Raw genomic sequence first — 12,846 nt, 5'->3', positions numbered from 1 at the left:
ATTCACGAGTTGAAAGTTATGATCAAAATCGTGCACGAAGGCGTTACTAAAAAGTTGTTGTTTTCTAAAATTTCCAACATAATTTTCATATTCTTCAACCCCAAAAAAGTCCATGAGATAATCACCAAAATTATTTTATCCCTAAAATAAAGTTATAGTCCTCTATTTCAGATATCCAATGCTTCAAACGACACTCGATTTGGACTTACGGATCAAAAGTTATGACCAAAACGATTTCGACCGAAAAACACAAAAAAGGCTCTCGCGCTGAGCGCGGCCGTGACGGATAGAATGCAGATTTTTCTACGTTTTTCATTTGAGGTTTTCCGGACCTTCAATTTTGATTCCGTAAAAATCCAAACGCTCATAAAATTACAACCCATGCAATACTCTAATTATCTAAATTTAATTTACAGTTTTAACACAATTAAATCAGTTAATCACAATTTTAAGATTATGCCTAAAACCTTCAAAATTGAAACCATGGTGAATATATATTCAATCATAAAAACAGAAAAATACACGCACATAAGGAACATGAAATTCATCATATAATCATCATATAATAACCATCATAGCATCCAAATTCAAAATTATAAATAAAAACACCCAACCCTAAGGAGGTTAAAGGTTCCTCCATTCTACCTTTCTACCATACCCATTACTATTGGAACAGGTTCTCACCCTTACCTGAATTCCTTGCAAAAATTCTGAATTGAAACTTTCACTCTCTTCCCTTGATCACCTTTCCGATCGACTCTTTACTCCTTTTTCTCAAATGTCACGTATTGTGAAAATCTCTCGATACCTATGTTTCTCTTAACTTTTTATTTTTAGGGTAAACTTTTCCAAATCACCAACTTGACCTAAACTGAATTATCTCATATTCCTTCCTCCCACTAACTTTCTCAATTTCTCATATTTGTCCCAATTATTCTATCTTCACTAATTAATATAATAAAAAAAATAAAACATTATTTTTAATTATCAAAACAATTCTAAATTATTCTACTTACTTCTATCATCCCTCCATACCCCTAACTCAAGGATACATACTCCGCCAACATCCAACCATAAAATAAATCATTAAAATCCATAATTCAAATAATTAAAATATAATAAAATATCTAATAAAAAATGGGGTGTTATAGTCGACACAACTTCTCCCCATAATTCTTTACGTAGATGCTTGCCTGTCAACATACTTCTCACTATATTCATGATGATTTTATTCTTCCTTTTTATAGTTCCATTCTGTTATGGAGTGTATGGTGGAACCACCTCATGCACAACCTCTTCTTTATCACATAACATGTTGAAGTCTTTCGACACATATTCTCCACCACCATCAGTCCTTAGAATCCTGAGCTTTCGACCACTTTGTCTCTCAACCATAAATTTAAACTTGAAAAATACCTCAATCACTTCACTTTTCTTCTTGATCAGGTAAGTCCACAGTTTTTGATTGAAATCATCTATTAAAGTTATAAAGTATTTGTTACCTCTAATCGAATCCACCTGTATAGATCCACACACATCAGAATATATGACTCCGAAAATTGCATTTTATCTGCTTCCTGCATCATTGCTGAAGTTGTTCTTGTGTTGCTTTACTTGTACACATTCTTCACACACTTCATTTGGAATGTCGATTTCTGGTAACCCTGAAACCATATTTCTTCTCTTCAGATCTCTGATGTCTTTGAAATTGAGATGGCCAAGTCTATAGTGCCATATCCATTCATCCATGCTACATGCAGTTGCAAGGCACTTGTGCTCTATCACATTTAGTTCAATCTTGAAGGTTCTATTTTGAGAAATTAGAGCCTTCAAGATTAACCTTCCACCTGAGTTGAGAACTCTCATCATCCTGTCTTCGATCGACAATTTGTAGTTCTTTTTCACCAACTACCCTATGCTAAGCAAATTACTTTTCACGCTTGATATGTATAGTACATTGTAAATTACTGACCTTTTTCCATCTTTCCTCATAATCAGAACATCACCAATACCTTCAACTACTAGAGTATTATCATTTGAAAATTTTACCATGTTCTTCATTGAGGGTTTCATGTTGACAAACCAGTCATTCCTACCAATCATGTGTGATGAACATCCTGAGTCCAAGTACCATTGGTCCTAGAATCTTTCTTCATCTCTTCTTGTGACCATCAACAACATCTCTTCTTCTTTATGCTTTGCAAACTTTGTATCATTGACTTGATTCTTTTATTTTTTAGGACAATCACTAGAGTAGTGACCATACTTCTGACAGTTGAAACACTGAATGTGACTTTTGTCAAGTTTTTGACCATCACCTTTTCCTTTAACTGCAACACCACCTCTTTGGTTGCTTTGATATGAGAACTTTCTCTTATTCGAACAACTTCCTTCTTACTAATTTTGACCAATCGGATGGTTGTAGCCTCTTATACCTTTGTTGTTAGACCACTTCCTTTTGCCTTTGTTTTTTTAGCTGATTGCACTTGTAAATCCAATCACTTTTCGACTTACCTGCAGCTCTTTCAATCATTCTTTGTTCATGAGATTCAAGCGTCCCTTGAAGCTCTTCCTTTATCAATGTTGACAAATCTTCCGACTCTTCTATGGCTACTACCATGTGGTCGAAATTTGGAGTTAATGACCTCAAGATCTTTGAAACAACTGATCTTGATGTCAACACTTCTCCACATACCTTGATTTGATTCACCAATTTTGAAACCCTAGTGAAAAAACCAGTTTTGCTTTCATTGTCTTCCACCTGAAGCAATTCATACTTTCTTTTGTGAGTTTGTAATCTCACTTCTTTCACCTTTCCTGCGCCTACAAACAATTTTTCAAGAATTTCACATGCTTCTTTCGTTAATTCAACATCGCTAACCTTTTCGAAATTTTCTGCATCAATGCATTGATGGATCATAAAGAAAGATTTATAATCTTTCTTCTTCAATTCTTTGTGTGCCGCCTATTTTTCACCTGATGCGTTTGCTGCAAGCAACGTAACTCCCTCCTTCACAAGATCCCAAAATCTTGATAACAAAAGATAACATTTATCTACTTGCACTAATTCTCTTAATTATGATTCTTCAAAATTGGGAGACTCGCCAGAAAATGCTTGTTCAGATGATTCATCACCATCATGTTTTACTTCCCACAAATCGTTTAACTAGTGCTCTAGATACCAGATGCAGGAAATTCACCAATTTCCCTTCAAGAAATTTACCAAAACCTATGGAGAATTCTGAACCGAATCTTGATGAACAAGAATCAATCTTTCTGATTGATTACTCATCTTGTTCTTCACTTTTCACTCGACTGAATCAACCAACCTTGGTTGCAAGATTTTGCTATACAATTTTAATGGAAGAAGAAATAAAAGATGAAAATTGGAAGAAAGGGAATTAAGGTTTTATCAAAGTAGGGGAAAAAGAAGAAGAATTTCAGCAGAGTAACTCTCTGCTCTTAAACTAAGATTTATTCAACTATGCAACTGCACTTCTGTTGTACATTGCAATCAATAAGGGCTACTATCTATTTATAGAGTTGGGTTTGCTTGCTCCTCAAGGAAAACCCAAAATACATAATTCTGCTAACACTACAAAATTGGGCCTAAGTAAAAATTCACGTCGAGACTAACTCCTCGACAACTAGATGTTTCGACAGCAAGATGCTTTGACACCATGAATTGCATTCTCAATACAAATTATAAATTATATTTTATTAGTATTATAAAAATACTAATAAATAATAAATTTGATATAATATATAACATATACTATATTAAAATTTAATATTACAAAATAATAATGACCGCTTATAGTTGAAAAATATGAAATAATAAAAATAAATAGATAAAATCACACTAATAAATAGTATTTATAAAAATATGTGTCATCTAATAATAAATTAATACAATAATTTCATACTAATAAAAATAAATAAGTATCGTAATATATACAAGCAGTTCAGTTTGGTTCGGATTGATTTTAAAAAATCAATTCGAAATTCGATCCAGACCAAATGGTTTTTAAAAATGGCATCCAAACACATTCAATAATTTTTGGTTTTTTACGATTTTTAATTTTTTTAAATCGATTTGCAATTTTTATTTAAACCGATTTGAATTTGAACACCCTAACTATACAACATATTTAAATACGATGTGACATTCATTATTTTAATAAATTAGTAGCATATTATATTATAAATTTAAATTCACTTTTGATTACTTTTATTTTAAAAATAAAATAAAATTTTAAACTGACTTAAGAAAAAGTGAAAGATCCACAATAAATTTAAATTAAGAAGATAAAAAATTAATTTTTAAAATAGAAAACTAAAATTTTATTTATTTAAAAATAGAGAAATAAAATTGCATTTAAACTTAATATTTAATAAAATATATAATAACGAAAGTGTATAATATACTAAAAAATTCCTAATAGAAAAAAGAAAAATACAATAAAATCCAAGGTAGAAAAACTAATTAGATTACCATAAAACTATTTATAAAAGAGAAAATGGGTGATGCATTAACAATGTAAATAATGACAGTGTAAATAATAACAATTATGTATTATAGTAAGTCAAAATGATATATTTTTATTGGATGACAATGTAAAACTTTTTAACACTAAGCGCATCATCGGAGATCCTTTATAAAAACAAAGAAAGATACAAATTAAAAACAGAATAAATAAAAATTTGATAAACTAACAAAAATTAGTTTTAAAAAAAAACAACCAAGTTTTTCAAATATATTTCCAAAATAACCAGTATTTCAAGTTCTTTACCAATATAACCACTTTTCATGTATCCTTCTAAAGCATGCATCAGTTGAAATGATGCATTCATGATGCCATTGAATCAGGGCGCCAATTGAAATGGCGTATGCATGCAGATGAAGCCAATGCAATTGGCGCATGCTTTATGACATGAAAAGCATGTGTCATTGCATGTGGCGCATGCTTTGAATATTATTATTTGTTTTTGAAATTTTTTATGTTATACTTATATAGAATTGAAATAAAAAGGTAAATGAAAAATAATTAATAATATTATGATATAAAGATAAAATACACAATAATTGACAAGAAAATCAATGATCTGCCCAATTGAAACGCCTCGTTGTTCCACATCCCAGTGCGTTAGCCTGCCTTCCAAGTCTCCCACGATTTCCCTGAGGTGTTTAGGGTCTTTGAGTGCTGACATGATGCAATGGTGGCTGGTGTGAAGGTCCAACGGTATTTGACAAGTTTGTCACTATTTCTCCCCAATAGTTGGGGGTGTTGCCACCAACGGTGCTGCCATAATTGAGTTTGGTGCCCATGTTGTCGTAATTGGGTCGTTGTGATTGGGTTGTTTGTGGACGACATTGAATCATTTTGGAGACGAAGCAATGGTTCCTGTTGTGTAAGAAAGTCAAATAGTGGTTGGGTGTTGTGGCGATGGGATGTTTGAGTGTTCATAAGTGGGGGGATATGATGGGATGATGTTGAATTGTATGAATCATCTGGGCTATAGATAGATGTGGTGGCTGCGTATGGTTGTTGGTGGTAAGGATTTGGTTCCTGGTTTTGAGTTTGGGTGTGTGGCATGAATTGGTTGCGAGGTTGGGTGTATATGGGATGGTGATGATGTGAGGTTGGTAGTTGGGTTTGGGTGGGTTGACATTGTTCTTGGGTCTGGTAAGAGTGTGGGGTTGGTTGTTGGGCGGGGATTTGTTGTTGGGCATATGATGATGAAGCTAGTTGGCATGGATCAATCAAATACCTTGGCTCATACACAAACTGTGACATTGTAACCGACCTAAACCAAGCCATATAATGTTGAGTTGGTCTAGTACCATGTATGAATGGTTCGTTTAAGATGTGATGACGTCGATTTTCCTCCAATGACGACACATCTCTTTTGTGAAGTCTCTCCAATCGGAATACTCCTATTGACCATCGACACTTTGTTGATGTCAATCTCCCAAACATGTTTGAGGTTCTGGAATTTGTTGTTGTATGTCGAACTGCAGTTTCACATGGTCACTCTGGTGCATCTCCATAATAGTTAACCATATGATTGGTGTTTTTCTGTCCAAATTGCATCATCATCATCATTGTTAACCTGATGGTTAAGACCTAGATACGGCCTCCAGATAAACTATATAAGAATTTGACATGATTAAAGGATATGTAATTTGATAATTTTTTTAAATCAAAAGTAGAATTCTTTAGTAGTAATACATCATTTGGTCCAATGTGGTCTAAAAGATTGTGATAGACTACTACAACGTGTTTGGGACACCTATTGTAGTTCATCCCATTAACTAACCACCTAGATCGAAAAGATAAAAAATATATTAGTTACAGTCAGTTGTAGTATAAAGTCTAACAAATTAGAATATTTTAGATAAAGTTACCTTGTTGCATAGAGGAATGTGAATGGCTTCTCGTTGATTGGGGCGAGTGACTGCATTCTCGACCAACCCCATGCTTGTAGTAAATAGGCACAAGAATAAAATGTACAAGTATTTTCTTTATGGCATTTTTACACAACAAACTATATAGATGGGAAAAAATAGTTGAACCCTAACTATATGTGTCTACTTTATTTATGTTTCGTAACAACCACAAATACATAATATTTACCGTATTACTAGTACTTTCAGAAAATAAAAAATTACCAAATAGAATCATAATATAACAACGAGCTTTAATTATCTTTTCATACTCATTCAATTCTTCTTTAATGTTATACTTGAATAATACTGTTTGAGATATTTTAAATTAATACCTTGGCCCCTAGGTTGACCCAAAGTTTGTCATGTAGTTGTGTCTTCACAGAAAGGGGCATCCAACAATTCCTCGCATATAGAGTTATCTTGGTTAACTCTACAATTTAAGGCCTTATCATTGATAGATAGATCTAACAAAATGTATACGTCCTCAAGTGTGACTGTACATTCACTGAATGGAAGGTGAAATATGCGGGCCCCGAGTCTCCATCTTTCTACCAAAGCAAGAATAAGTTTTTAATCAATTGAGTATGAGACTATGTTGAGTAGATTACCAAAATCGCATGCTCGTAAATACGATTCTATCAAAGGTTCGTGTGGTACATATTCATGTACACGACATCGAAATCTCTTTGGGTCCTAACAACAGATAATTAAGAAATAAGTAAGAATAAGTAAAAAACAATAGTATTAGGGAAGTTAAATAATAACTTACAAATGTCGCAATATTGTCGATTGTTCCTTGATGTTCATCACTCATGTTCAATAGAGACATTTTATTGAATGCGTTTGAGTATCTGTTGCTGACAAGTAGATAAGTTAAGTGTTGCATACAATGTAGATATGTTGAGTGTGTTTGATGGAAAGGCTAATAGACATGAGTATTTATAGATGTGAAAGTAGGTTGAGGGTATGTTGCATTCACGTGATATTTTTTTTTGCATGTGATGTCTGAAGCACACGCATTGGGATGACACATGTTTTGTCTTTTTAGGGCATACGCCATTGGGGAGGGCGCATGTGTTGTCCTTTTAGGGCATATAAACATGTAGGGAATCCTGTAAGGAATCTTGTAAGGGCGCATGCATTATCTTGTTATGGCGCATGCATTGTTTTTTAGAGCATGTGCCATTGGTGAAGACGCATACTTTGGATAGAGAAAATGGAATCATACAGGGAATCATGGCAGAGATTCATTGTAGTCTGAACCATAGACTCATGCATGCAAGATTCTTCATAGAAACCACTGCAAATGGCGCCTAAGTTAATGTTAGAATAAGATTTTAATTCTGCAATATATGTCTAAGTTTTGATGATAACAAAGAATGAAACAATTTGGTACCCTAACAAATTTCTCTAAGTGTGCAGGATTCTAAAGAAAAATAAATCTGATGAGAACAATATCTGACAACTTGCGAAGTCCAGAACTGCTAATCCAGCATTGAAGAGATCAGATCTGACCTCGGACAAAGAACTCTTCTGAATAAATTACATACAAAATTTGTCATTCAATCTTACATCTGAAGACTTTAAGGATGTGTACATCTAAAGACTCTGAAAAACTGTACACCTGAAGATTCTAAAGACTTGCACACTCGAAGGCTCTGAAGACCTTATATCTGAAGACATTATATTTGAAGACCCTTTATCTGAAGATCAACCAAAGATAACACTGAAGATTACTTATCAAACAACTATTTGAAGAATACAAGCTCTGCTCAAAGACTCTGAACTCTGCTCACTCTGATTCACGACAAACAAATCTTATGACTCATCAAAAGCAAAAACATAATCAAGAAGTATTCTAAGTATGGTATGATTCTATTTAAGGATTGTATTGCCTACACTCTAAAACTGTTATGGAAAGGGACAAGAAAATTAATATCATTAAGCCCCATGATTGGCAAGATATCTCCATCAATTTTCTCTCCAATGGTATCTTTTCCAAGCTCTATATAAAGGCCTTACTATCATCATACCAAGCTACGAAGAAATTACACAAGAATTCCACAATACACCTTGAACAATATTTTTGAATACTTGCTATTGTAAAACTTATTAATAACACAAAAGTTGGTGCTCATAGTGTGATCATTGATCAACCTGTTCTTAATTGTTGTCTTACTGCTTGTCTAAGAAGCATTAAACATATACTTGTAATTCTCTATAGTTGTTGTGGTTCCTCAAGTGACTTGTGAAGTCTGTAGACTTGAGAGGGCTTAAGAGGTCACTGAACTCTTAGACGATTCTTGTAATTTTTCAAGATTATTGGATTAAGTCCTTATTGAAGGTGAAATCACCTTGGGCGGGTGGACTTGAGTAGCTTTGATTTTCAAGCGAACCAGGATAAATTCCTTGTGTTATCTGCTTTTACTTTCGTATGTATGGTGTTGCAAAAGTTTTTATTTACTGTGAAAACAATTCAAACCCCCAATTTCTTATTTTTCTCCACCTTCAATTGGTATTAGAGCTTCGACTCTGTTATTGATTTTTGAATCAAACACTTAACAGTGTAGAGAGATTCAACGTGAGAAAAACATCATGGCTAGCACAAATGAAAGAGATAGTTATAATGCTAAACCTCCAGTATTTGATGGAAAGAAATTTGATTATTGGAAGGACACAATTGAAAGCTTCTTCCTAGGCTACGACACTGATCTATGGGAAATTGTTACAAATGGTTATGAACCACCCATATATGCTCTTAGTATCGCCATTCCAAGAAGCTAAATGAATGATGATCAGAAGCATGATTTCAAGAATCACCATAAAGCCATAACTATTATGTTGAATGCAATATCCTACAATGAGTATGCAAAAATCACCAACAGCGAAATAGCTAAAGAAATCTTTGATTCCTTAAAGATGACTCATGAAGGCAATAATTAATTCAAATAGACTAAGGATCTGGCCTTAATCCAAAAGTATGAAGCCTTCATAATGGAAGATGATGAATCTGTTGAGGTAATGTTTTCTAGATTCCAAACTTTAGTTGTAGAACTCAAGGTTCTGGACAAAGGATACACAATAACAGATCATGTCAAAAAGATAATCAGAAGTCTTCCAAAGAAGTGGAGACATATGGTTACTGCTTTAAAGTTATCCAAGGATCTGAATAACCTAATACTTGAAGAACTTATCATCTCCCTCAGGAGTCATGAGATAAATCTAGAGGAAGATGAACCCCAAAAGAAAAGCAAATCAGTAACTCTGAAGTCTAGATCAGAAACAAGAAAGCCAAAAAGGAACAAAGCCTTTCAAGCTGAATAAGAAGACGATGATGACTTTGAGAAGGAAGATTCTGATGATGAAGAAGAGTTATCTCTTCTATCCAAAAGAATCAAACAACTCTGGAAAAAAAGAAATAACAACTTCAGAAGACCCAGACAGAAGGGAGATCGTCCAGAGTCAACCTCCAGAGGCAGACCCAACAAAAAGGTAACCTGTTATAAATACAAAGAACCTATACACTACATAAATGAATGTCCAAAGCTCAAGAAAGACAGTTCCAGAAAATAAGGATTCAAGAAAAAATCCTTCAGATCTAAGAAGAAGGGACTCATGACAACATGGGATGACTCTGAATTTGACGCTTTAGAATCTGATTCTGAAGAGGAATAGGCAAATCTCGCATTCATGGCCACCACATCTGAAAGTTCATCCGAAAAGGAATCTGAATATGAAGAGGTATTTTATGAATTTTCTCGGCCTGATCTGGAAGCCTGTTTATCAAAATCTCTGAGCTTGTATCAGAAGCTTCGATTGAAATTCAAGAACCTAAAAAGGGTTCATGAAGAAACAGTTGAAGAGTGTGATAAGCTTGAGAAAAAAGTTTCTGAACTTAAAGAAAAAAACTTTATCCTTGAAAAAGAAAATGAATTTTCAACCAAAAAATGTTCAAAACTTGAAGAATCTCTTTCCAAAGCCCCACCTACTTTTGACACCATCATATATAAATACGAAAAAGCTTTTTAGAAATTTCTGAATAATGGGCTTGAAAGAAGCAAAATGGCTTCTATGATTTATGGTGTTAGTCACAATAAGAAAAGAGGAATTGAATATGACTCTCATGAAGATGATCTAAAACCTTATGCAGAAAACAAACCAAAATCTCCTTTTTCTTATCATTACACACATGCACAAATACAAAAATTTAATAATGCTAAAAAACCCAACATTTCCAGAAACTCTGGGAGAACTAATCATAATGGACCCAAAATATTCTTGGTACCAAAAGATAAAATAGTATATGTTGCAGATATTTTGTGCAACATAGTTAAAACACCAATCATGGTACCTGGACTCTGGATGCTCGTGACACATGACGGGAAGAAAGCATATATTCCAAAGCTTTGAACTTAAAGATGTTGGCTTTGTAGGCTTTAGAGGAAATCAGAAAGGAAGAATCAGAGGACCTGGAACAGTTGGTAATGGATCTCTTCCTTCTATTTCTGATGTCCTTTATGTTGAAGGATTAATGCATAACTTGTCATCCATAAGTCAATTAAGTGATAACAATTATGATATAATCTTTAATAAAAAAACGTGGAAAGCTATTAATATGAAAAAGGGCACAATCCTTTTCACTGGTAAGAGGAAGAACAACATTTACAAAATTAAGATTTCAGATTTAAAAGATCAAAATGTAAAATGTTTAATGTCTGTAAATGAAGATCAATGGGTGTGGCATAGACGCTTGGGTCACATTAGCATGAGGAGGATTTATCATCTAAATAAATTTGAGTTAGTCAGAGGCCTATCTAAGCTGAAGTTTTCTTCAGATTCTCTTTGTGAAGCATGTCAAAAAGGAAAATTTTCTAAAACAACCTTCAAAAACAAAAATGTTGTTTCTACCTCTAAGCCTCTGGAAGTTTTACACATTGACCTTTTTGGACCTGTTAAGATAGCGTCAGTCAATGGTAAGAAGTATGTACTTGTCATGGTTGATGATTATAGTCGTTGGACATGGATAAAATTCTTAAGACAAAAGAATGAGTCACATTTTGTGTTCACTAGTTTCTGCTCAAAAGTGCAAAATGAATTTGACTCTAAAATCATCAGAGTCAGAAGTATCATGGTGGCGAATTTGAAAAAAAAAATTTTGAAGAGATTTTTGACTCTAATGGAATATCTCATGATTTCTCCTGTCCTAGAACTCCACAACAAAATGGAGTTGTAGAAATGAATAATAGGACTCTCTAAAAAATGGCCATAACCATGATCAATGAAACAAATATGGCTAAGCACTTATGGGCTGAAGCTGTGAATACATCGTGTTACATTCATAATAGAATATATATTAGACCTATTCTGAAGAAGACTCCTTATGAACTGTGTAAGGGAAGAAAATCCAACATTTCTTATTTTCATCCTTTTAGATGTTCTTATTTTATCCTAACTACTAAAGATAATCTGAACAAGTTTGACTCTAAAGCACAAAAGTGTATTAAGTTGGGATACTCAGAACGCTCTAAAGGCTAAAGAGTATACAATACAAAAACACAAATTGTGGAAGAATCAATACATGTCAGATTTGATGATAAGCTTGACTCTGAAAAGTCAAAGCTAGTTGAAAACCTTGCAGATTTGAAGATAACACTTGCAGGTTCTGATGAAAAGACAAAAAAATATGAAGGGTATAGGGATCATTGACAAGGTCAGAGTCAAACCCACCTTGGATACCTCTTGGAATGCTCTGAAGGATCACAAGGAAGTTTCTCATGGGATATATCTTTTCTCCAAGATTGATCCCCCAAAGGTAATCACTCACTATCTACATGATCTGGCTACCCAAGGCATTGATATCTTTGGATTCACTCTGGGTTGGCTACCAGAAATACCTCCGAACTTCATGAAGAGGAAGAGAGAACCCTCTGAGAAGAAGTTGAAGAATAAGACTCTGAAGCCTGGAGATTCCTCAACATCTTAGAAGCTACCCGTGCCTCTGAGTTCCTCCGCTTCAAGTAAGTCTTCTCTTTCTAAAGCTCCTTTACTTTCTGGGTCTGGGCAAATATCATCTTCCCTACCTCAACCACCCCCACATATTCTCCCTCTGAACCAACTATTTCCATTCTAACTCCTTCAGAACCCCATAACTCTGAAACTAACACATCTTCATCCCCTCTACAAAAATTCGACCTCACAACCATAACACTCCCTATATCTAAGGCCCTACTTTTCAATGAACCCATTTAACCTCCCTCATCTCCTCCATATTATGACCTTTCCTCTGGCTCTAAACAACCAGAAATTCCTAACCCTTCCTCTCCCACTTGGTACAACTTCAAGCCATAATAGAATCTGAACAGACTACATATGTCCCATAAACTTCTTAACCTATA

Source organism: Lathyrus oleraceus, chromosome 6, assembly GCF_024323335.1.
Source record: "Lathyrus oleraceus cultivar Zhongwan6 chromosome 6, CAAS_Psat_ZW6_1.0, whole genome shotgun sequence".
Lineage (NCBI taxonomy): Eukaryota > Viridiplantae > Streptophyta > Magnoliopsida > Fabales > Fabaceae > Lathyrus > Lathyrus oleraceus.
Note: the sequence above shows the minus strand (reverse complement) of the source record.